The sequence below is a fragment of the Engystomops pustulosus genome, chromosome 2, assembly GCF_040894005.1.
Source record: "Engystomops pustulosus chromosome 2, aEngPut4.maternal, whole genome shotgun sequence".
Taxonomy (NCBI): Eukaryota; Metazoa; Chordata; class Amphibia; order Anura; family Leptodactylidae; genus Engystomops; species Engystomops pustulosus.
In genome coordinates this window covers 150,163,017-150,187,956 of record NC_092412.1, presented here as the reverse complement: position 1 = coordinate 150,187,956, position 24,940 = coordinate 150,163,017, and the positions used below count along the sequence as shown (strand labels likewise).

General features: G+C 40.7%; 1 long non-coding RNA gene across 2 annotated transcripts in view; it reads right to left on the bottom strand.

Annotated features, from left to right (window-relative positions):
- The window catches only part of LOC140116622 (uncharacterized), a 98,380-nt gene extending 80,370 nt beyond the window's left edge, over nt 1–18,010 (bottom strand). For both annotated transcript variants that reach the window (XR_011852862.1, XR_011852861.1), the window contains exon 1: nt 17,800–18,010. This is a non-coding gene — a long non-coding RNA (uncharacterized lncRNA). The remainder of the gene's footprint in view (nt 1–17,799) is intronic.
- Between the last annotated feature and the right edge of the window lie 6,930 nt (nt 18,011–24,940).

The window sequence follows — 24,940 nt, the reverse complement described above, 5'->3', positions numbered from 1 at the left end:
AATAAATTACTAGCACTGCAAATTATAGCAAACATGAGCATCCTTTCAAACGCATCCATTTGTACAATGTTGCTTTATAGGAGAAAAATTGTGTTACTTTGCAGCCGCTCTTCGACTAAGGTTTGGTGCTTTGAGCTTGGACTCCTATCCCAATAACAGCGAAGCATAAAGCAGAAGCACTCTTTGTATGATGCAAAAAAGGTGAGACTTTGTTTAGTGGAAAGCACAGCAAGCATAACACGGTATTTCAGCCGATATTAAGCCAATTTGGGACATAAGGAATAACACAATGCATCAGGCTATGCTTTTAGGAGAAACAGTAGGCTATTCAATAAAACAGATAAATTCAGATGCAAGGCATAAGTAAATGCAATGTTCTGGCTGTAGGTCTTGGTAGTGTCCAATGTTCATAAGAAAAAGTTCTACAACCCCTCCACTGGCTGCTCATTCCAGTTATAGGATTACTCTACATGTAAGAGTAACTTTGTGGTATACTTGATTAACTGTGCCTGTGGTTTGTTGTACAAAGGTGAGACCTAGCACTATTTATTTTCCTACTGTATCTTCTCACTAGTTTCATCTCAAATTTTTCCTTTCATATCACACATTCCATTAAATTACTTATTGCCTTCCATATATTGCACAGCACACATTATCTTTCTTCAATATACACATACAGCAGAGGATAGTGGGGAAGTTCTCCTTCCCTACACATAGTTTTACTCATTTCTCGGCTGGCTGAACTGGACAGATTCACCACTCTAACTTTACTGTCGACAGCAGACTAACTCTGATGTTGGCATTGCACTACTGTCCCCTGTAACATTACACGCAGGTGTGGAGTGGCGCATGCGCATATGCAACTCCGCTTCTCCTGGCAGTTTCCCATAAGGCCTGGCACTGTTTATGGCTACTGGTAAGCTCTTTTCCTATACTTACATCTTCCTTTCCTTTCCTGCTGACCTTCCTTAACCCATAAACTCGGCTGCCTGATATATTAACTTCTAAGATAAATCCACAAGTCCAAAACCCGGAAAAAAAACAAGATAAGGCACACACAAATGTCCTGACTAAAGGTAAATGACCCCCATTTTGTTATTCCTTATGTTCCCTCTGATTTATTACAGTTTGACAAAGCCGCATTGCCCGAAGCTATGCTTGCTGTGCTTTCCACCAAATAAAATATCACCTTCTTTGCAACAAACAAAGAGTACTTCTGCTACAAGCAAAAGTTTATTTTACCAAGCCTTTGTGCCTGGCACATTAAAGGACAAAAGCACCACCAAGAGTTCTAAGAGGACTGGAATCCAGAAAAGGGCATTGATTGATTGAGCTCAGTGAGAGTCAGAGTGCTCTGGAGGGATCTAAACAGTTTTTTTTTTTAACCTAGAAGGTTGCTAGTGTTCAAGAAGTGAGATCGTGCCTTATGTAGCAGCTGAGCTGTTTGCTATTTGTGTTCCTGTAATTGTTTAAAAGCTGAATAAAGCCATTTCTTTTGCATTGCACAAAGCTCCATTGTTATTCCTTAGACCCTCAGCACCACAAATATGCCCAGAAACATCCAAAAACTTCTACCATTGATGCTAAGTTACCCCCCAAACCCACACAAGTATAAGAGATTTATAAACTGGCTTTTGTTATCAGGAATATTTCTTACTTTCATACTTACCATACACTAGAGCAAAAAAGGTGTGTGTAGCTTTTAACCCCTTGGTACTTTGCTCCATACTAGAGTACTAGAGTGGCCCTAGCGCACCCTGTGCATTGCGTGTAACCTTGTCAGGTAGAACTCGGGTAACGGAGGCAGGAGAACCTCCCACTGACGTCACCCAGGTTAATAGATTGGTCCCGCCCGCTGATCGGTGCGATTTGCTAGTCAAGTCTGGCTGACCAATTGCAGCATTTTGGGGATGGAAAACAAGGTTTTATCTCCTACCTCCTCCCTCCAGCAGCCCCAATTTGGTTTGGTATTGCTGGATAGAGGAGCTGAGTGTTACTGTTACACCAAAACCAATATAACACTGTCTGATCACTATCTGTTCCCTATTTGTTCCATCCTGCGACCTGCATATTCCCTGTGTGACCACCTTGCATGATCACACTTGACCTCCGTTTTTCCCATCTCCAGTCTTTCCCTTCTGAACCCAAACGCACTTTTCAGTGCGCTGTGTTAGCGTTGTTCTGCCAAGAATGGAAAAAAAGGTGCAGGATGTGCTTCAAAAAGGCGTTCGGAAGGACGGAAGGACATCATTCTGAAATATACCCAGAAAAACCAAGTCTATGTATGAAAGATTGCTTCCGTAGTTATCACACATCCCTGGACCTTTAGATGTAGGTTTTACCCTGATGTACTACACACAGCTTATACATCATGCTGCATGCCGCACCTTCCCTTCTAAGCCCTGCCATGTGCCCAACCTGTAGATTATTGCCCCATATGGGGTTTTGCCATACCCGGGAGAGCACTTCTCATGATTTTTGGGATGTTTGTCTCACGTGGCAGGAGCTGGGCACAATATGACATAATGGATATTTTTACTATGCATTATCCATAATGCATTTTATTTGGTGTCCACCTGTGGGGTTAAAATGTTAACTATACCTCTAGATTAATCCATGGAGGGGTGTAGTTTCCAAAATAGGGTCAGTTCTTAGGGTTTTCTACTGTACTGGTCCCTATTGGCATCTACAAATGCTTCATGATGCCAAATAGATTTTAAAAAATATGTAAAATGTCTGTGCTCCAAATGGCAGTAATTCCCTTTTGAACCTTGCTGTGTCTCCATCCTGCAGAGTATTGCCACACATGGGAAATTGCCATACCCAGAATAAGCCGCAGAAAGATTTTTGGGGTGTTTGTCCACAGTGGCATGAGTTGGGCTGATTTCATTTGTCACTTCAATGGCACATTTGAGAAAACAATGCAATTTTTATGCAGCACCATTCACTTTGTATTACATTTGAGCAAGCATCTTAGGGGTTGAATGCTCATAGAACCCTAGATACATTGTTTGAGGAGAGCCCTTTCCAAAATGGGGTCACTTCTATGGGGGTTCTATTGTACTGATACCTCAGGGGCACCCCAATATCAATCAAGTGAAAACTGAGCTCCATTACCTAAATTACGTCCCTTTCCTCCTGAGCCCTGCGGTGTACCTATCCTGTAGTTTATTGCCACATATGGGGTATTACCCTAAGGCCGGCGCCACAGACAAAGTCGCGCCCACCGGGGCGGGCCTCGGCCCGATCGCATCGGCGTTTCTATGGAAACGCCTGCGATCGGGAACGAGACGCCGGTGTTTCGCCTTAAATTAACACGAAACACCGGCGGCTCGTTCCCGATCGCAGGCGTTTCCATAGAAACGCCGATGCGACCGGGCTGAGGCCCGCCCCGGTGGGCGCGACTTTGTCTGCGTTTGCGTTTGCAAACGCAGACAAAAGCGCCCTGTGTGGCGCCGGCCTAACCGGAATAACCCGCAGAATGATTTTTGACTTGTTTGTCCTCAGTGGCATGAGTGAGGCAAAATACATTTGTCACTACAATAGCATATTTGATAAATTGCAATGCAATTTTTACCATTCACTTTGTATTAAGTTTTGACCAGAATGTTGGGGGTTACAATGCTCACCCCCAACTCCAGATAAATTCTTTGAGGGATGTAGTTTCCAAAATGGTGTCACTTCTCAGGTTTCTATTGTACTGATTTGAATAGTTTGAGATGTTGGGTTCATAAAATGGTGTTACTTATAGTTTATAAGTCTTTATAGGGTACTTCCAAAATAAATTTAAAGTTTAAGAACCTGCTACTAAAAGTATAAACCTTCTAACATCCATAAAAAATGAAATGTAAAACAAATTATGGAAATATAGAGAAGACAAATGGCAAAAGGTTTCTACAAAAAAAATTGTGGTATAACTTTTTGTCTAAAAGTAGAACATTTGAAAATCACAGGGATATGTTAAAGTGTTGAAAAATGATTATCACAGGAAGAGACACTTTAAAAAAGGACTGAGCCTTAACGTACAAACAGTCCTGAAGGGGTTAAAATATTACCAAAATGTTTGCAAACATTCCCTTTACTTATTAATTAAATGCTCATAGAAACCTTTCAACTCAATTAGAGTTCAGTGGTCTGTAAAATAGAAAATATAGTTCAAGGGTTTTACTACTTGTAGCTACAAAGACATACTATTTTCAAATGAGCAGTAGATAAGCAGCAGAGCTGAAAATAGCCAAAAGGAAACTTAATGATATTTAGCAGTAAACAATAAAAAGGCACTTGGGTGTAAGCAACCGCTTGGGAATAAAAAAAAAAAAAACTAAACAAATATGTACAAAATAGTTGTGGCTTTTTATTAATGACTACACAGGCCTGAGCAGATTTACTATCATTTATTGATTACTGTTGCAGGTTCTTTTTGCAGCATGTGAATATGCTTGTCTAAATCCCCCATGTGCTGCCATTTGAAATCACTGGAGATTAGTCACTGACTGCTCAGTTTGTATATTCAAATTAAACATTGAGAGAGATGAATTGTTGCCCTAAAAATAGAGAGAATGAAACTAAAGGTGAAAACTGTGATACACTTAATATAGTCTCAGATAGTATCTGCCGGGTGTTCTCCATCTCTGAAATAAAGCTAGCACTTTGAAGAGGGTGCTGGAACTTCACCTATTTTCTACTTGTACCTTTCACTTTTGCCCGTAATTTGTTCCAAGACACAAGGTTTCCTCGGGATATATTGCTCTGGCTCTGAAGTCTCAGACATGTTTTTCTCCTTAGATTTTAATCACACAATTAACATCCAGAATTGTTTAGAGTGATGTCTGTTTTTCTTCCCTAGACCTTTTCACATTAGTAAAAAGAATATCATAGCATGTTCTCTATTTGAAATGGATAAACATGGTGGATTGTGTGTATAAGTCCTTATGTCAATCATGTGTAGCTTAAAATATTTAGCATCAATATATTTGCATGTATAAAGCCCCCTCTCTTCATTCTTTTAGGCTTTTTTGACATGCATTCCACTTTGGGCATGAAAATTGAGGAACCAGGTGCGGAAGTGGTGGGGACAGGGACACAAAACCAGCCTATAGACTGAATTATAGCTGAAATTTCTTCCAAACCAGACCTGGTCTGACTTGGCAGAGATTCATTCCTGCTCACTGTTTAAACCTACTATGGGTAAATCCAGCACATTGTGTGCCGCTGGGGGAGGTAGGGGGGGTATTAAGACTGGTGTTCAACCCCCCCCCTCCCTTAAGGTTTACCAAAAATTCTGCGATAGTGCAGGTGTAAGATTTTGTACACTATGTATGTAACTGTGCCATGCACAGTAAAAAATACGAATACTTGAAATTTTATTTTGCAATTCATGTGTATGGCACAGTTACATCCACCAGCTTTCCTGTGTTGAATTAGCTGGATAGTGGAGACTAAAATGTTCCACATGATTAATTTATGCACATAACACTGTCATTACACCATATTGAGCATGACAGAGATCTACTACACCGCGTCAGCACTTTGACTCTGCTGCACTCCAGTAAACCACATATAAAATGTTCCATTCACTTTTTTTCAATCTCAATATACATTCTAACTTGAAAAACACTGAGCGTTGGTGTGTGACAAAATATCATGCTTGTGAGTCCTGACCCAGAAAAGCTATGGCTCAAACGGTTCTAAACTGTAAGCTATTTAATGATCGGCATTGTTTAATGTGTGCCTGCTCTATAAATCAAGATTAATTCTGGCAGAATACATTTAGCAAAGATAATACAGAATAATTCAACTTTGCAGTTTAAATTTATAAGATAATTAGCTTCTGGGACAAATTAACATGGTTGGACTTATTAAAGTATAAAAAGACAATAGCTGCACAATTTTATACCAAATGTGACCTTTTATTTGATCCTGACATAAAAGAGAGAATTTGCAAAAGTAACTGTGTGTTGTAGGGGGATTTCCTTAAAGCTGAAGGGTTCTTATAGCTGTAGTCTTTTGCTGGTTGAGATAATCTGAGATAATGTGGCAGAAATGAGAAGTATGTAAAAAAGCTGCAATAAAAATAGATATCAAGAACAGTCTGGAAGCAGTCTGAGCCCCCTATGGCAAGAAAACAACAGGGGATAGTACCAAGTGCTACTATAAATGTTAGCCTTGTGGTGGGTTGTGTAATAGATTTGATGTGGTATACAGATGGTGAAATCATGTAACGTAGTGACATAGCTTTACGTGCTGCAAAGCGACAACCATTTTGTAGGATGGCAAAAAGTTTATCATCTCCTGTAAATATTTCTTCATTATGCTTACAATTTGGCAATAGTTTTTACTATAAGGTATAGAGAAAGCTACTGTTGTATGTTGATTATCTGGAAATGTTTGTTTATTTTCATATTCCAATAGCAAACTTCTATTTTTCTTAATGGCTTTCCTTTCAGCTTTCTTTAACCCCTTAAGGACGGAGGGTTTTTCGGCTAATTTCTCGCTCTCCAACTTCAAAAATCCATAACTTTTTCATTTTTACGTGTACAGACCTGTGTGAGGGCTTATTTTGTGCGTAACAAATTTTACTTTCCCGTAATGTTATTTATTTTAACATGCCGTGTACTGCGAAGCTGAAAAAAATTCCAAATGTGGAAAAATTGAAAAAAAACCGCACGTGCGTCACGTTCTTGTGGGCTCAGTTTTTACGACTTTCACTCTTCGCTCCAAATAACACGCCTACTTTATTCTTTGGTTTGGTGCGATCGCGGTGATACCAAATTTATATAGGTTTTATTGTGTTTTAATACATTTTCAAAAATTAAACGAATGTGTACAAAAAAGAAAAAAAATTTTTTGCCATCTTCTGACGCTAATAACTTTTTCATACTTTGGCGCACAGAAATGTGTGAGGTGTCATTTTTTGCGAAATGAGGCGACGTTTTCATTGCTACCATTTTGAGGTCTGTGCGACATTTTGATCATTTTTTATTTCATTTTTTATGTTATGTAAAAAGGTGTAAAAGTCGCATTTCGGACATTTGGGCGCCATTTCCCGCCTCGGAGGTCACCGCCGGCCGTAACCGTTTTTATATTTTGATAGATCGGGCATTTTGGGACGCGGCGATACCTAATATGTCTGTGATTTTTACTGTTTGTTATGTTTTATATCCGTTCTAGGGAAAGGGGGGTGATTTGAACTTTTAATATTTTATTAATTTTTTTTATTTTTTAAACTTTTTTTTTTCTTTTTTTTTCCACTATTTTTTAGACCATCTAGGGTACATTAACCCTAGATGATCAGATCGCTCCTACCATATACTGCAATACTACAGTATTGCAATATATGGCGTATTTGCAGGTCTTACATTACAATGAGCCACTGGCTCATTGTAACGAACCTGCATAAACCATGTAGCCTCGTGTCAAGAGAAGACCCGAGGCTACCATGGTAACCGATCGCCGCCCCCCGATGACGTTCGGGGGCGTGGCGATCGAAAAAAAGATGGCGGCGCCCGCGCGCCGCCGTCTTTTAAACGCCGCCCGCGACTTTGCGGGCGGCGTTTAGAGGGTTAATAGCCGCGATCAGTGCAAGCACCGACCGCGGTTATTAGCGGTGGGGGTTTTGTGCAAAATGCAAAAACCCCCACCTCTGTATGAAGAGGACTCAGCCCGTGAGCCCTCTTCATACATCCCTTATACCTCTGCGCCGTAGAGCTACGGCGCAGAGCGTTAAGGGGTTAAGAACTTTATGTTCTAAAGTTATGCATTGATGCATAATGAGTGACACATGGCAGATTTGGAAATTCGGACTATGTCCTAAAGGTGAAAATGAGCTCTGTCCTGGGGTTAGCCCATGAAAGAAAGTTCTCAAATTGTAATTCCCCAGTGATGTTTAGACAATAAAAATAATTTTAACCCCCTTACTTTACAATTTTTATTGCTGTATTTTGAGCCCCTGTAGCTCAGTGATGGTCAGTGTAAAATTCCAGAGTATTGGCAGGGACTCTCTAAGCAGACACATTATTATCCCTTTAGTGCTGTGAGGTGCTGTGTGCTGACAATGTGCTTAGATTATCAGAGTACAGGGTTTATCTACATGCTTATTTGCTAACTCAACTATAACACACACAGTCAGCACTGCTATATGCCTCCCTCCGGGATAAAGACCTTATCTGTCTATAGCTTGTGGAGTAAGTCTTTGCACACTGCTGCTTGCTAGCAGGAAGTGTCTGTGTCTGAGCTGATCTTGTATCCAACCAAAGTCAGAAGATTTACAGTCAGATCCAGGGGCAACTAAAGTTGCTGTATTTTTGTTAATAACAATGTGTTATTTTGTTATCCTGAGTATATTTAAGAATCTTGTCTTCATAGGACAACCCCTTATGGTTTAATCCTTTATCATTCTCATTTATGTACTGCCTACCATATTATTTAAACTACATTTTTCTACTGTTTCTTTTACTTCATACTGTATGTGTTTTCACAGGACCCTTTTAGAATATTTCTTAAAATGTTCCATTTACAGTACTTTGGGTACTTTAGTTTTCAAGGACATTGATCCAGTTTACTTCATTAAGCTCCTCCCTTAGCTACTCAAAATGTTCCCTCCTGAAATCAGGAGTTTTATAGCATATAGAGTAGTTGACTGCAGATCAAGAGATCCTTGGTTCAACTTGTACAAAGCATCTTAATTTAATGAGCGCAAGGTGGCCGAGTGGTAAAGGGAATGGATTGCCAATCCATTGTCCTCTGCATGCATGGGTTTGCATCCCATACTTGTCAATTTCTTCAGCTTCACTCAAGTCAAAAATCTTCATTTGCTAATTATGTGGGGGTGGATGTTATTTGTATGGTTACTGTGTCTGAGGGTCACAGAGGATTTTGACATAATTTTTTCACTGGAATTTTTCCTCCTAGCAAGACTGGACATTGTTTCTATTTTGCCTTTTGAGTTGTTAGAAAAAGCACTGTGACCTATAACCCCTGAAACTGCCATGTGCGGGTAAGCCCCATAGCATAAGACATACCCGCTGCACCACCTCAAACCCTTAAAAGTTGTCATTTTAACATACCCTTACGCAGCAGTCACACAAAGTGAACAAAATGCTTTCTTTCTGTGAGTAGCAATGAGTGTATTGCCTTGTTAACTAGGAAAATACATTTTGCTTCCTACCAAATACAAGTTAATTGGTCAAAATGCACATCTTTACAATTTGTTTCACATGCATTCCCAGCACTTGGTTAAGGTACAGTATCTATGTAGTAAGCTTGGTTCTGGTAACGTTTCTATGTATTAATTTTGGTTATGGTACAGTATCTGTTTAGTAATCTTGGTTCTGGTAGCTTCTATGTAGCTATCTTTGTTCTGGCAGCTTATTTTTGTAGTGCGTTTGGGTATGGAATAGTAGCCATGCAGTTTTTGGTACCATATGTTTGTCAGAACCCAGGTTATGTTTCTGTATCTATGTAGATATCTTCGTTCTGGTATTGTGTTAATGTGTCAATCTTGATTATGGGATTGTAGTAAACTGCAATTTACTATTGTATGTAGTAAACTGTGTAGAATCCTTGGTTTAGTTACTGTGTAAACAATAATGGCCACATTATTTTAAAGGGTAAATGGGTTGGGGCCTACAACCTGAATGCAGATCATGGCCTATAGTTGTCTTAATCCTGCCTTGAGTAGTCCCCTACCTCCTTTTATTTGGTCTTGGACTAGTTATGACACGTAATTATCTTTTGTATTTCCCTTCAGGTTTCTGCAAGGTCATAATGATAGAGGGCATTTTAAATGGTGACATTGTGAAAGGGGCTATTAGAAGGGCATTATGGATGGGGACATAATGAGAAGGGACATTGTGAATGAGGGCATTATGAAATTGGGCATTTAGTATGGGAGAAATTGAGAAGGCCTTATGAAAGTTGGTATTATGTATGGGGGAAAAGATTGAGCATTACGATACAGGCAAAAGAAAGGGCATTAATTAAGAATGGGGAGAAAGAGGAGACATTTATAAAGAATGGGGGGCAGAAGAGCGGTCGTTTATTAGAAATGGGGGCAGAATAAGGGGAATGTATTGAGAATGTGTTAAAAATTGGTTACTTCATTAAAAAATGCAACAGAAGAGGGGGCTTTTACTATAAGGGCTAAGTACTATGTCCCAGATCTTTCAAACTTGGTGCACCAGTTTTATGCCACACCTTGCACTAAAAAAGTCTTTAGAGCTTGAAAATGTATTTAAATGTATTGTGCATGCCAGTTTTGTGTTTGTTTGCACTGTGTCTGACAATGTGCACCTAAAGGGGCATGTTAGTGCTTAGTCTGAGTTGGTGAGGCATTTATTACAGCAGCTTGACAGAATTGTATCGAACACTTGAGCAGTGCATAGTAATTGAAAATTGTGTGCCAGTATTCAATTATCTGGTGCTGCCTGCAAATTAAATTTTGATAAATCTGGGCCTATATGTATAAGGGCACAAAAGGGGAAATTACTAAGAATGTGGGCAAATAAAATGTCTGCTTACTAAGAAAGGTGGTATTAAAGAGGACCTGTCACCTCGAAAAAGACCCCCACCAAATGTGCCCCCCCCCCCTCATAATCCTCTCCTCAGCCCCTTTCTCCACAGACAGTTTTTTTTTTTATTTATGTTTGGAAAGTTGGTTTAAACAGATCCGACCTCTTACCAAATAAGACGTTGGATCCTCGTATATTGTGTGCTGGAAGTATGGTTTATTCATAAGGGGCCGACTGACACTCCCCCAGCACGCCCCTGTCAGTGGGGACCTGTAGGAGAAGCCGGCAGCACTGCATATATTGCGTAATCGCTGCCGGCCATCCACGATACGGCCGAGGATAGCGGCTGTGGCCGCGGACTTGCTTTGTAAACCAACTTTCCAAACATAAATTAAAAAAAAAAACTGGCTGGGGAGAAAACGGCTGGGGAACGGATTATGGGAGGCACATTTGGTGGGGGGTCTTTTTCGGGGTGACAGGTCCTCTTTAAACATGAGGTGAGATAGAAGTGAGAAGGTTAGCAGCAATTACTCTTGAGGCCTTTGGAAATACTGCTGATACCAATACTAATTCCAATACATGTAATATTAATCATTGCACTGATGCAATATTTGCTCCTGGCACTACAGTACTTTGTGATAAAATGATTTTTTATTTATTATCAGTTTTAAGGTAGTTGGTGGACACGGTTAGGGGGAGGGGAGCCCATAAGGATTTGGCCCCAGGGCCTGGTGCACTCTACGCAACTGAGGATGTATATGGGTTTTCATATGTCTGGTTCCTGTGAACATTAATTTGTTAGTGCTTAATTTACCATAGGATCTTTAGGGTGCGGTCACACGTCGCGTTTAACGCATGCGTTTAAAAACGCATTGCAATAGCTGGAGAGTGATTTGCCTAATTAAACAGCTGCTAACACCTGTGTTTACAAAACACAACCGTTAACGCATTGTTAACGCATGCGTTAACATCGCGGTTAACGCATGCGGTTGTTAACGCATTGTTAACGTATGCGTTAACATCGCGGTTAACGCATGCGTTTTGTAAACACAAGTGTTAAGAGGTGTTTCATTAGGCAAATCACTCTTCAGCTATTCCAATGCGTTTTTAAACGCATGCGTTAAACGCGACGTGTGACCGCACCCTCAATGTGATAGTTCTGCCACTGAAGAGTTTGCATAAATGATTGTTTTAAAGATCACTTTGCTGCAAATTGCAGTTAAGTTACCGTTGCACAAGTACTAGCTGAGAACCCACTGCTATATTGTGCTTTGAAATTCTATATAAAACATTCCAATGCTGACAGATGGGCACTGTCAAATAAAAGCAATTATCCGCTGAAGCAGTGGCTGGACCAGCTAGTCTGGCCGAACAAGGTTAGTCAAGTAAACTCCTTTTCAACCTTCCAACAAAGGCACCTTATTTATTATTTTGGACTTTGCAATTCATTCGGGCAACCATTTATCATTAGATGCCCATTCTCATATTCACAGAGGATCCTTTTTCTTTGTTCTTATAGCTCTTTCTTAGTATCTCACATATACTTGTTGTTACATGCATTCAAATGTACTTTTATATTTTTAGGTACTATTTTTATTTCATCCTTTTTTTGACATTTAACCCCTTAAGGACGCAGCCATTTTACAGCTTAAGGCTCAGCCCGATTTTTTGGATTCTGACTTGCTTCGCTTTATATGGTTATAACTTTTGAACACTGTTACTTATCAAAACGATTCTGAGATTGTTTTTTCCCCACATGTTGTACTTCATTTTAGTGGTAAATTTTGGCAGATAAGTTTTGCGTTTATTTACAAAAAAAAGAAAATGTGATGAATTTTTTGAAAAATTTGCCATTTTCGAAATTCTAAATCATCACGTTTTCAGGCAGATAGATTTACCAGCTAAATAAGTTGCTGAATAACATTTCCCATTTGTCTACTTTACATTTTCATAATTTCTGAAATATCTGGATAATTTATTTTGACGTCACGCGGCTTGCAAATAGAATATCGCTTTTCCGGATTTTCAGAATTGACTATTTTGGGGATAAATACAGTTTTGAATGAAATTTTACATATTTAGCATCAAAACCCCCTATATAACCAACCCATTTTCAAATCTGCACCCCTCAAGCTATCAGAAACAGCTTTTACGAAGATTGTTAACCCCTTGAGATCTTCATAGTAATTGAATCAAAATGGAGGTGAAATTTAGAATGGTCATATTGTTCCCTTATACGTTCATTTAGCACCAAAATTTACACATTTCCAAAATATAAAAAGAGAAAACCCACCATACAATTTGTTCTGCAATTTCTCCTGAGTACAAAGACCCCCCACATGTGGCCGTTACTTGTTTTATGGGGGCACAGCGAGTCGCAGAAGGGAAGGAGGGCGCTGCAGCTGCCAGGAATTTAGTTTCCTCATTGGCCCCTTTTGAAGGCTATAAAATTTTCGCTTTTTCGTTATTGGGGCCATGTGACGGCATTTTTTTTGCGGGATGAGATGCTTTTTCCATTGTTACCATTTTGGGGTTGGTATCACCTATTGTTGAAAATTTAGGAACTTTTTTTGAGGGCAGGAGTAGAAAAGCATCAATTCTGTACTGGATTTTTTACTTTTTTTTTTTTGGTGTTCACCGTATAGCCTAATAGTCATGTTATCTTTATTCTATGGGTTGATACGATTACGGGGATACCAGACATGAATATATTTTCTTACGTTTTACTAAATTTGTCAAACAAAACCCTAATGTGGGGAAAAATCTATAATTTTTGTATTGCTATCTTCCAAGTGGCATAACTTTGTTACGTTTTTGGCTACGGAGCTGGTTGATGGCTTGTTTTTTGCGGGACATGTTGTACTTTGCACCAGTATCATGTCTGAGTACATATGGTTTTTTGGTCGCATTTTATATCATTTTTTGTGGGATTGAAAAGGTAAAAATCATAATTTTTGGAGGGTTTATAACAATTTTTTTTTACGGCGTTTATCGTGGGGGTTCAATAATGATTTACTTTTATTCTACGGGTTGTTACGGACGCGGTGATACTATATATGTGGGGTTTGTGTTATGATTTAGACTTTTTTTTTTAGTTATATGTCTCTTTATATGTTTTGGGGGTTTGGGGCATTTTTAGTGATTTATGACTTTATTTTTTTATTGAATAACTTTTTTTTTTACTTTTTCACTTTTATACCATGGGACATGAAGAAGCAATCTTCTGATTGCTTCTTCATGATAATATTCTGCAATACTCATGTATTGCAGAGTATTATCAGTGTCAGCCTATGCACTTGCATAGGCTGGCACTTTGCCAGTAAGATGACGTCACAGACGCCATCTTACTGGCAATTCTTGCTAGTAACTCTGGGGTCCAGATCGGACCCCAGAGTTACTATAGCAACGATCGGCGCCCCCCGAAAACGGTTCGGGGGGGCCGATCGTGGGGGAAAGACCCCCCAGATACTTGTTAGATGCCGCGGTCGCGCTGACCGCGGCATCTAACGGGTTAAGCACCCGCGATCGGAGACAACTCCGATCGCGGGTGTTACACTGGGGTGCCGGCTATTAGTTACAGCCGGCACCCCGTGTTTCCCGATGCCGGTTCGGCTCTGATCCAGAGCCGAGCCGGCATAGGAGCCGTGGCGGATATATCCGCCACTGAGCGCTAAGTCACTGCGCTCCGTGGCGGATATATCCGCCGCGGAGCGCGAAGGGGTTAAAGGGAAAGAGCCCAACTTGTCGATTGGTGGTAGTCTCAGTGATGAGACCCTCACTGATCACGGGAACGGGGTATCCATCCACCAATCAGCAAGGTAGGCCCTATCCTGTGGATAGGGTGTAACTCGTTTTGTGGGAAAACCCCTTTAAGGTAATTATTCGTTTAATGAAAGCATTACAAGTTGGTTTTGTGTTGAAGCACAACAAAGGACAAATAGCATATGGGAGTGGAACATCTACTGTCGTTCCACTCCCATTCACCATCTTGTTATCTAATCTTGTCCTCAACAGAGTCCCTTCTTTCTTTCTATCTCTGCCCTCCCACAAGAAAGAGTTTAAATCAACTCTCGCCTTCCCATATTTATTACCCTATAGCTAATCGCAGATCCTCAGAATCATAAGGCAGAGACAGAGTCATGGTCAGGCAGGAGGGCAGGTGGCACAGGATCAGAGTCAGGAACAAGGTGGAAGGGCAGGGCTGGCAGCAGAGGAATGAGGTCAAAACTTCTTTAGCACCCAGAGGCCAGAGTTTTGGATCAGTGTTTTTCTTAGCACCACAATGGGAGACAAGCGAGAGGAAAAATGGCGTATGAACTGTTTGTAGTAGTTAGCGCAGCCCAGGAATCTCTGGATAGCACAAAGTCCTACTGGGCGAGGCCACTGAAGTATGGCAGACAACTTTGTGGGAGCCATCTGTAGACCATTGTCAGAGATGACATACCCGAGCAACGGGAGACTCTTTTGGTGGAACTAGCACTTCTCGAGCTTGGCATATAGGCAATTGGCCCTTAAGCGCCTGAGAACATGTCGTACTTGGACCTAATGGGATTTAATGTCTTAAGAGAACACCAGGATTTTGTCGAAGCAGACCATGAAACAGGTATAAAGCAAGTCTCTGAAAATGTCATTGATGAACTCTTGAAATACAGCAAGTGCATTACAGAGTCCAAAGGGCACAACCAGATACTGAAATTGTGTGGTGCCTTCACGGATGCGGATGTGAATATATCCCCCCCGTGGGACCAATTTGGTGAAGACCTTGGCTCCACGATCGAAGAGTTGGCTCCGGTAGTCGAAGAGTTCCACGATCAGAGGTAGTGGGTAGCAGTTCTTCACCGTAACTTTATTAAGACCGCGTTGGTTATTGCATGGGCAGAGTGAACCATCCTTCTTGACCATGAAGAAGAATCCAGCACTAGCAGGAGAAGAGGACATAACGTATGAAAGCCTTTTGCAGATTCTTCTTCACATAAGCTGACATAGAAGCGGTTTCAGGTACTGACAGTGGATACACCTGACTCCGTGGCGGAGATGTGCCCAGCAACAGGTCTATAGGACAGTCGCAGGGCCGGTGTCATAGCAGAGTCGAGGTACAGAATGAAAAGGCTGAGACGGAGTGGTGGTTAGGCAGGAGGTCAGGACAGGCAGCAAAGTCAGAAACGGAATCGAGGTCACAGTGGACACCCGTGACAGATTTCAATTTTGTCAAGAGGTGTAACTTAGACAGCTCCTTTGTATACTTTGTCAATGTTCATTTTCCAGCTCGTCATTGATGTGCATACCGAAGTATATGTTTGTGATGACTTTGTTGACAAAAAGTTTTACTACCATATGATGTGATATTATTGCTCTCCAGAAAGGCATCCAGGCCCCTCTGGAACATGTTCAAATTATCAGCCATTGCAAAATTTTGTGGCAAAGAGTTCCATAGTCTCAGTGCTCTTACAGTAAAAAACCCCTGTATATGGCAATGGTAGAACCTCCTCTCCTCTAGGTGTAGAGGATGCCCCCTTGTCCTGGCCACAAGCCTAGGTATAAAACTGAATTTGTCAGTACAGAGATCACTCCAAAGATCTTTTTATATTGTAATGATGGCTCCCCTTAATCATCCTTTTTCTGAGCTGAACAACTACAAGTTTTTTAATCTATCATTATATTCCAGTCCGCCCATTCCCTTAATAATCCCTGATGATGCCCTTCAGAGAATCAGTTGAAGAAGAGATTTAAAGTGTAACCGTCATTCTGAGCAAAAAAAAACAAAACATAATTCTGCTCCAGGTGTCCCTGGGAATCATTCTTCAAAGTATTTTGCATCTAGGTCGTCATTTAGTACTTCTTTTGTCCCATAGCAACCAGGGTTTTCAGCTCTCAAAAAACCTACAATCTGCAAGATGGAGGGACGGGGGCTGCCTCCTGTCACCTCATCACAAGTGCCTGCTGCTGACACCATAGCTATCTATCATCTATCTATCGATCTACTTAGCCCATATCTATCTATCTATCTATCTATCTATCTATCTATCTATCTATCTATCTATCCATCTATCTAGAATATGGAGAGTCCAGAGCAGCACAAGCCAATGGTTGGTGCAATAGCCGATGATCCCTTGGCGTGGGTCCTCGATATAAGTAGTGAAGAGGCAGCACTACAAAAATTGTAGAAAAGCGGTGATCCTTTATTCCATCACACAGTGACGTTTTGGTGCTAAACCGCACCTTTCTCAAGCATAACAAAAGTGACACAGATCCAACTATTTAAGGACCAACAGCCCTGCTGTCTATCTATCTATCATCTATGTATCTATCTATGTACCTACCTATCTAAGTAATACTCCAGCACAGCACATGAGAGGACAGCTTGGAGTATCTCCTGCCACTTCCTTGTGTGAGGTGATGGGGGGCTGCAGTTTGTCTGTGTGGATTATGTGTGTATACACAAGTGTAGGGACAGCTGAGGAGAGATAAGTGTAGGTGTTTGATTATTACGTTAGTGAGGGCTTCTCCCTGCACATGACAGTGCTGGGGCAGTGACACATGAGGTAATCAGCTGATTGGACGGAGGGGGATGGGGGCGTGTGTTATCGTCGTAGTCTCCGCTTCTTTCTGAAGACGGGATGAGCTAAGCAATAGACATATGTGAGTATACTGACGTCTAGGGGAAGTCTGCAGAATACAAGAGGAAGGAGCAAGATTCGGGTAACTAATCCAATTGCAAAAGTGCTTAAAATTGCCTGCCCTACAACATATCAAATGTTTTTTTAAAAATGACGGTTACACTTTAAGCCTTCAACTGACTACTTACTGTAGCACGCCTGCTGTCCTGCTTTCGCCTCTAACCCTGTTACTTTCCTTTGGCTGGCCCAGATTTCCTTGATGCCAATCTTTTCCAATTTGTTTTCTAGGCTTTTTCCATATGCTTTTTTGGTATCCAGTATTTCAGCACGCATTTCAGCTTGGATTGATTTAATTGTTATTTTGTCCTTTTCTCTGAAGGTTGACTTTTTCCTGTTTACTACTTCATAGTAGTGATGAGCAGACCCGTTAAAATTTTAATTTTTAAATCCTGTTCAGGTCTGGGTTCACGGACCAATCGTGGGCATTGACCGCGGTGGGAATTCCAATGAACTCATTTTGTGGTTTGGGTCTGCTCAATACTACTCCTTGGCTATTTTGAGGCCAGGCTACTCCTTGGCTATTTTGGCAGACTAGGAGAGGCACATGTACAATTGCTTTGACCATCACATAAGTTGTTATATAGTTATTTGTTATATGACAAAGCGCCACCTACCTCTAACTGATTGCAATGTCTAAATGCAGAAAGAAAGCAGTCCCAGGGTGGTCTGATACATCTGCTAAACCAGGCAAGAAAAACTAAAATAGTGAAAATGAGTAAATCCATGAAGGATGCTGGAGATTTTCTATCTGCAAAGAATATATTTGATCCGGTTTCCCAGGTGTGACAGGAAGTTGAAAAATGTAGCTTGTATTTCAGTGACAGTTCAATCGGGCAGTTTAATAGCAACTGTCATTCTTCATGTTACACTTGTAGGGAGGAATCCATGATGGGCTGCAAACAGTTTTAAAATCACTAAATATTTATCTACCAAGTTTAAAAAATATCTTTTTCTTGTTTTATTTTCAATAGTACTGTATATGATATGGCCTTTTATATCGAAGTTCTCAAGATCTTTATATCTGGTCAGCAATTTTTAATCCCAGTTTCTTTAATTTTTCCTTAAGCAGCAGCCAATTTCTGTGCTACTGCAAAAGGTATAGATGTTTAAAACGCATAGGTCCTTTTATCTTATTGATTAAGATTTTACATTTTTAATTATGAAGATTTTGATGGACTGATTTTATTCTTTACTAAATCTTGACGAGTGCTGGATTTTATTCTCCTATTGTTGTTACAATTAGACCAGAGTCAACAAGGCTTTTTCATTACTCCAAGCACTGTTGACCCATTGAGAAAAATGCTTTCATGAAAATGTGGGACACTGATGATCTACTTACTAATTACTTAGAAATTCCTTGCCTATCTGTTGGTAGCAGCATAGAATCCAGTGATAGTTGCTTTGTCATATATTAAATATTTTGCATGAGTAGGGCTATATTAACTGGTTAAGGACCGGGCCCTTTCCCGTTTTTTCATTTCCATTTTTCACTCCCCACCTTCAAAAATCTATAACTTTTTTATTTTTACACGTAAAAAGCTATGTGACGGCTCGTTTGTTGCGTAACAAATTGCACTTCATAGTGATGGTATTAAATATTCATGCCATGTAATGGGAAGCGGGAAAAAAATTCCAAATGCAGTGAAAATGGTGAAAAAACGCATTTGTGTCGTATTCTTGTGGGCTTGGATATTACGGCTTTCCCTTCACGCCACAAATGACGCATCTAATTTATTCTTTGGGTCAGTACGATTACAGGGATACCAAATTTGTATAGGTTTTATAATGTTTTCATACATTTACAAAAATTAAAACCTCATGAACAAAAATTTTTTTTTTATTTTGCCGTCTTCTTGTGCTTATAACTTTTTTATACTTTGGTGTATGGAGTTGAGGGTGGTGTCATCTTTTGCGACTTTTGATGATGTTTTCAATTATATTATTTTTAGGACTGTACAACCTTTTGATCACTTTTTATAGAATTTTTATTTTTTTTAAAATGGCAAAAAAGTGCCAGTTTTGACTTCGGACGCGATTTTCCGTTGCGGGGTTAAACGCAGTAAAAAACCGTTATTATATTTTGATAGATCAGGCATTTTCGGACACGGCGATACCTAATGTGTTAATGATTTTTACTGTTTATTTATATTTATATCAGTTCTAGGGAAAGGGGGGGTGATTTGAATTTTTAGGTTTTTTTATTATAATTTTTTTTTTAACTTTTTTTTAATTTTTATTTTTACTATTTTTCAGACTCCCTAGGGTACTTTAACCCTAGGTTGTCTGATCGATCCTACCATATACTGCCATACTACAGTATGGCAGTATATGGGGATTTTACTCCTCATACATTACAATGTGCTGATAGCACATTGTAATGAATGGGTTAACCCGAAGTAGCTTCGGGTCTTCGTGAGACCCGAAGCTACCATGGCAACGGATTGCCGCTCCCCGATGACGTCACGGGGAGCGGCGATCCTCGGAAAGATGGCGGCGCATGGACTTTGCTGGCGGTGTTCTGCCAGCACCGATCGCGGGTGTTACCGGTAAGCCTTTGCTGCAATATGCAGCAGAGACTTACCGGCTGTGGAGAGGGCTCGGCCCGCGAGCCCTCTCCATGCATTGGAACGCAACCGCCGCCGTGAATACACGGCGGGCGGTCGCGAACCGGTTAAGATAGGTGGTGGTCTGTGAAAAAAAAATCAGCTTGCAATGCTTGCATGACTTGTACAGTGGGTACGGAAAGTATTCAGACCCCTCTAAATTTTTCACTCTTTGTTTCATTGCAGCCAATTGGTTAGACCAAAAAATTTCTTTTTTTGCTCATTAATATACACTCTGCTCACCATCTTGACAGAAAAAAAACAGGAATGAAGATATTTTTGCCAATTTATTAAACAAGAAAAACTGAAATATCACATCGTCATAAGTATTCAGACATTTTATCACTCATGGTGTCCCTTTTCTTCTGATCCTCTGGGTTACTACTGTTACATTTAACCAAAAGCCTCCAACAGCCTTTGTTTAGAGCATATAAGCAAATACAGGCGAATTAGGGGCGATCTTAATAAGAAAACTGAAATGCCCCCGATTAGAAATCATAAGAAAAAAAGAGGCCATCTGCTATGGGAACATCTACAATAAGACCTCGTAGCAGTACATATAGCGTAAAATAGAAAAATATGTCCCTCCAGTGAAAATACCTGCATAGCTTATATCAAAATAATTAACCTGCAGAGAATGTAGCAAACACATAAATATATTACAGCAATGAATATATCAAACACATAGATACCAATGACTAAGCCGCACATATAAATATTTACCAGGAATAAATACACAACATGGATAAAAATATCCTGCGCTTATAAATATATAACAAAAATTAATTGACTGCACACATCAACATATGTCAGCATTAAATGTACGGCACATCTGTGCTGCACTCCGGCACAGACATCTGTTAGGCTGCTGCTGTTTCCTTCTATGTCTGTGGTGGTCTAGTTCATCCAGTTCTTCTTCCTTGTAGCCTCCTCAATGTTGGCAATCCTTCTCCATCAGGTAGAGAACATCATGGCAACTTTCTTGGCATTGACTGCAGAATTTGCCACCAGGTGGATAACATCTCCACACTCTGTTGCTAAAAAATATCAGTCAATATAATGTCCCCAAAATAACAGCTAAGTGACACCTGCATATACACATAATACAAAGTGATCCCTCAATAGATTATGATATATACTACTATATAATTTCCACTCATTAATTTGGTAGCCCCAGCACGTGTACCCAGTATAGCTGTATCCAAGCACTCCCCCAGTATATAGCCAGCGCATGCCGCCAGTAAATAGCCTGCCCCAAGCCCCCATTATATAGCCAACCAGCCCTCTGCCCCAGTATATGGCTAGTCAGCCCCCTGTCCCTAGTATATAGCTAGTCAGCCCCCAGCATCCAGTATATAGCCATTCACCCCCAACCCCCTGTAAATAACCAGCCAACCCCATAGTATATAGACAGCCCTCTAGTATATAGACAGCCAGCCCCCTGGTATATAACCAGTCATCCCACTAATATATAGCCAGCCAGCCTAATAGTATATAGCGAGCTAACCCCAAGTATATAGCCAGCCCACAGCCCCCTGTATATAACCAGCCAAATGCAATACAGTCACGTATATACACTCACCGGCCACTTTATTAGATACACCATGCTAGTAACGGGTTGGACCCCCTTTTGCCTTCAGAACTGCCTCAATTCTTCATGGCATAGATTCAACAAGGTGCTAGAAGCATTCCTCAGAGATTTTGGTCCATATTGACATGATGGCATCACACAACTGCCACAGATTTGTCGGCTGCACATCCATGATGCGAATCTCCCGTTCCACCACATCCCAAAGATGCTCTATTGGATTGAGATCTGGTGACTGTGGAGGCCATTTGAGTACAGTGAACTCATTGTCATGTTCAAGAAACCAGTCTGAGATGATTCCAGCTTTATGACATGGCGCATTATCCTGCTGAAAATAGCCATAAGATGTTGGGTACATTGTGGTCATAAAGGGATGGACATGGTCAGCAACAATACTCAGGTAGGCTGTGGCGTTGCAACGATGCTCAATTGATACCAAGGGGCCCAAAGAGTGCCAAGAAAATATTCCACACACCATGACACCACCAGCCTGAACCGTTGATACAAGGCAGGATGGATCCATGCTTTCATGTTGTTGACGCCAAATTCTGACCCTACCATCCGAATTTCGCAGCAGAAATCGAGACTCTTCAGACCAGGCAACGTTTTTCCAATCTTCTACTGTCCAATTTTGATGAGCTTGTGCAAATTGTAGCCTCAGTTTCCTGTTCTTAGCTGAAAGGAGTGGCACCCGGTGTGGTCTTCTGCTGCTGTAGCCCATCTGCCTCAAAGTTCGACGTACTGTGCGTTCAGAGATGCTCTTCTGCCTACCTTGGTTGTAACGGGTGGCAATTTGAGTCACTGTTGCCTTTCTATCAGCTCGAACCAGTCTGCCCATTCTCCTCTGACCTCTGGCATCAACAAGGCATTTCCGCCCACAGAACTGCCACTCACTGGATGTTTTTTTCTTTTTCGGACCATTCTCTGTAAACCCTAGAGATGGTTGTGCGTGAAAATCCCAGTAGATCAGCAGTTTCTTAAATACTCAGACCAGCCCTTCTGGCACCAACAGCCATGCCACGTTCAAAGGCACTCAAATCACCTTTCTTCCCCATACTGATGCTCGGTTTGAACTGCAGGAGAGTTGCCACCATGTGATTGGCTGATTAGAAATTAAGTATTAACGAGCAGTTGGACAAGTGTCCGGTGAGTGTAGAGTCAGCTCACCGATCTGTAGCATGCAGGTTGGTCCGTGCTTTAGATCCCTCCTGGATTGGAGCAAAAACGCACTCAAGTTTCAAGTTTCATTGCGTTCCAGCAAACAGGACACTACAAACCCGATATTTTCAAAGATAAAAATTCATGCTTTTATTTCAGGACCATAGTCAAAATTTTTTCAATTCTTATACGTAACAGCTACAAAAAAAAAAACAAAACATAAATCAGCAATGCGTTTCAAACACACTATGCATCCTTCCTCATTGCTGTGTTACAAATAGTTGTAAAAACACTATGGGGCACATTTACTTACCCGGTCCAGTCGCGATCCAGCGGCGGGTTCTCTGCACTGGATTCGGGTCCAGCCGGGATTTAATAAGGTAGTTCCTCCGCCGTCCACCAGGTGGCGCTGCTGTGCTGAAAAGCATTTTAACGCGCCGGAATTCACCGAGGCTGTCTGAGTGAAGGTAAGCGGGTCCCGAGCGACACATTTTCGGTTCTTAAATGCGGCGGTTTTTCCGAATACGTCGGGTTTTCGTTCGGCCACGCCCCCCGATTTCCGTTGCGCGCATGCCGGCGCCGATGCGCCACAATCCGATCGCGTGCGCCAAAATCCCGGGGCAATTCAGGTACAATCGGCGCAAATCGGAAATATTCGGGTAACACGTCGGGAAAACGCGAATCGGGCCCTTAGTAAATGACCCCCTATGTCCTCTTTTTTTCATATGTCTCCAATAAGATTTTCATTACAATAAAAACAACATTATCACTATTTAAAAACACCAAAATACCAACAAACAAAATACTTTTTACAAAATATGTACCATTTTGTTATACCGTCTTCCCTAACTTATTTATTTCATTTTTATTTCATTCACTTTACCACAACATTTCCTTCCCATTAATCCATAGCACGAACATTATCTTGTATTTTTGTGACCCCCATGAACACCGTTGAAACGCAAGGCTCCATAAATTACCTTTACTTAAGAATCTTGCCTCTATATTGGGCTTATATGTGTGTGAGGCTGTCATGCATCTCTTCCTTAATTATTCCTTTCCCCTTTATGCATATCTGGTCTTACCTTTATGTTCAACTTGCGTGTGTGTGAACATTGACCAACGACTTTTCTTAACTTTTCTTAACTATAGTACGGATGAATGGAAACACTGTGTCTGAGTCTATGTCCGAATACCCCGGCATTCATGCCCGGCAAGTTAACCCCGTAACCCAGGGAGACGAAAAGCCACGCCTGCGCTACAAGACACTGGACAACACCAGAAAGTCACAGATACACTCAGTACAGTCAGTCAGAAAAAAACACTATGATTAATGTGTGTCACATCCTACAGTGCAACATACAAGTCTGTACAAGGCCAAATAAATGAAAAAATGCAGTAGTTTCTTCTGCATTTCCTTACTTCACTAAACAACAAGTATTGCGATACGGCAGACACACTCAGACCAAAGTGGATAGGCTAGATAATCTCTATTCTTGTATATACATTTCTTGAGTAACAAACACTACTTGATGTGTAAAATTATGGACAACTTTAATAGTGAAACATAATTTCATAATTTCTCAGGTTCAGATGGAAAATCCAAAATGCCTCTTGGTCCCTAAGTATTATTTGTTTATCACCTCCTCTCTTGTTCATGCGTATCTGCTCTATCGGATGCTTCTGCTTCTCATAAAAATGCCTCGCAGCATTGGAGATGTTGGGGGTCTATACTATGTTCCATATGACTTCTCTTCAAATAATTAGTAATTAGTAAATGTGCCTGTGTGTGTGCATTGTGTGTTTTGGATGGGAAGCCCTTAGCATGGAGAATGTTATTTCCTTGCTTTTTCTATGTGTCATAATTATGATAAGTTTACCCTCCTCTGCTCTACACTTAGTCCAAAAAAACAATACTGCCCAGATATGTATTGTATGTAAATTTGAGATTGATGGTATAATTACTATAATAGGAGACAAATTCTGGTACGGCAGGCACATCACCCAACCACACTATTTTTTTTCCCGCCTCCCAGTACACGCCATGAAATATTAAATACCGTCACTATGAAGTGCAGTTTACGCAGAAAATAAGCCATCACTAAGCTCTTTATGTGGAAAATTTAAAAAGTTATAGATTTTTGAAGGTGGTGAGTGAAAAATGGAAGTGAAAAACTAAAAAAGGCCAAGTTGTTAATGGGTTAATGTTGGGAATTTTTCTAGTATTAACATCATACAGTTTTTTTTAATTCCAATTCCCTAATATTCTGGAATCTGTCCAAGGCCTCCACTCTAACTTCAATAGGGTAGAAGTCAGGGTTAATCAGATTCCAAGTGTGTTCAACTGCAACATATACATGCCCTTCATCTAAACTCTGCAACGTTAATAACCAGCCAGCCCCATAG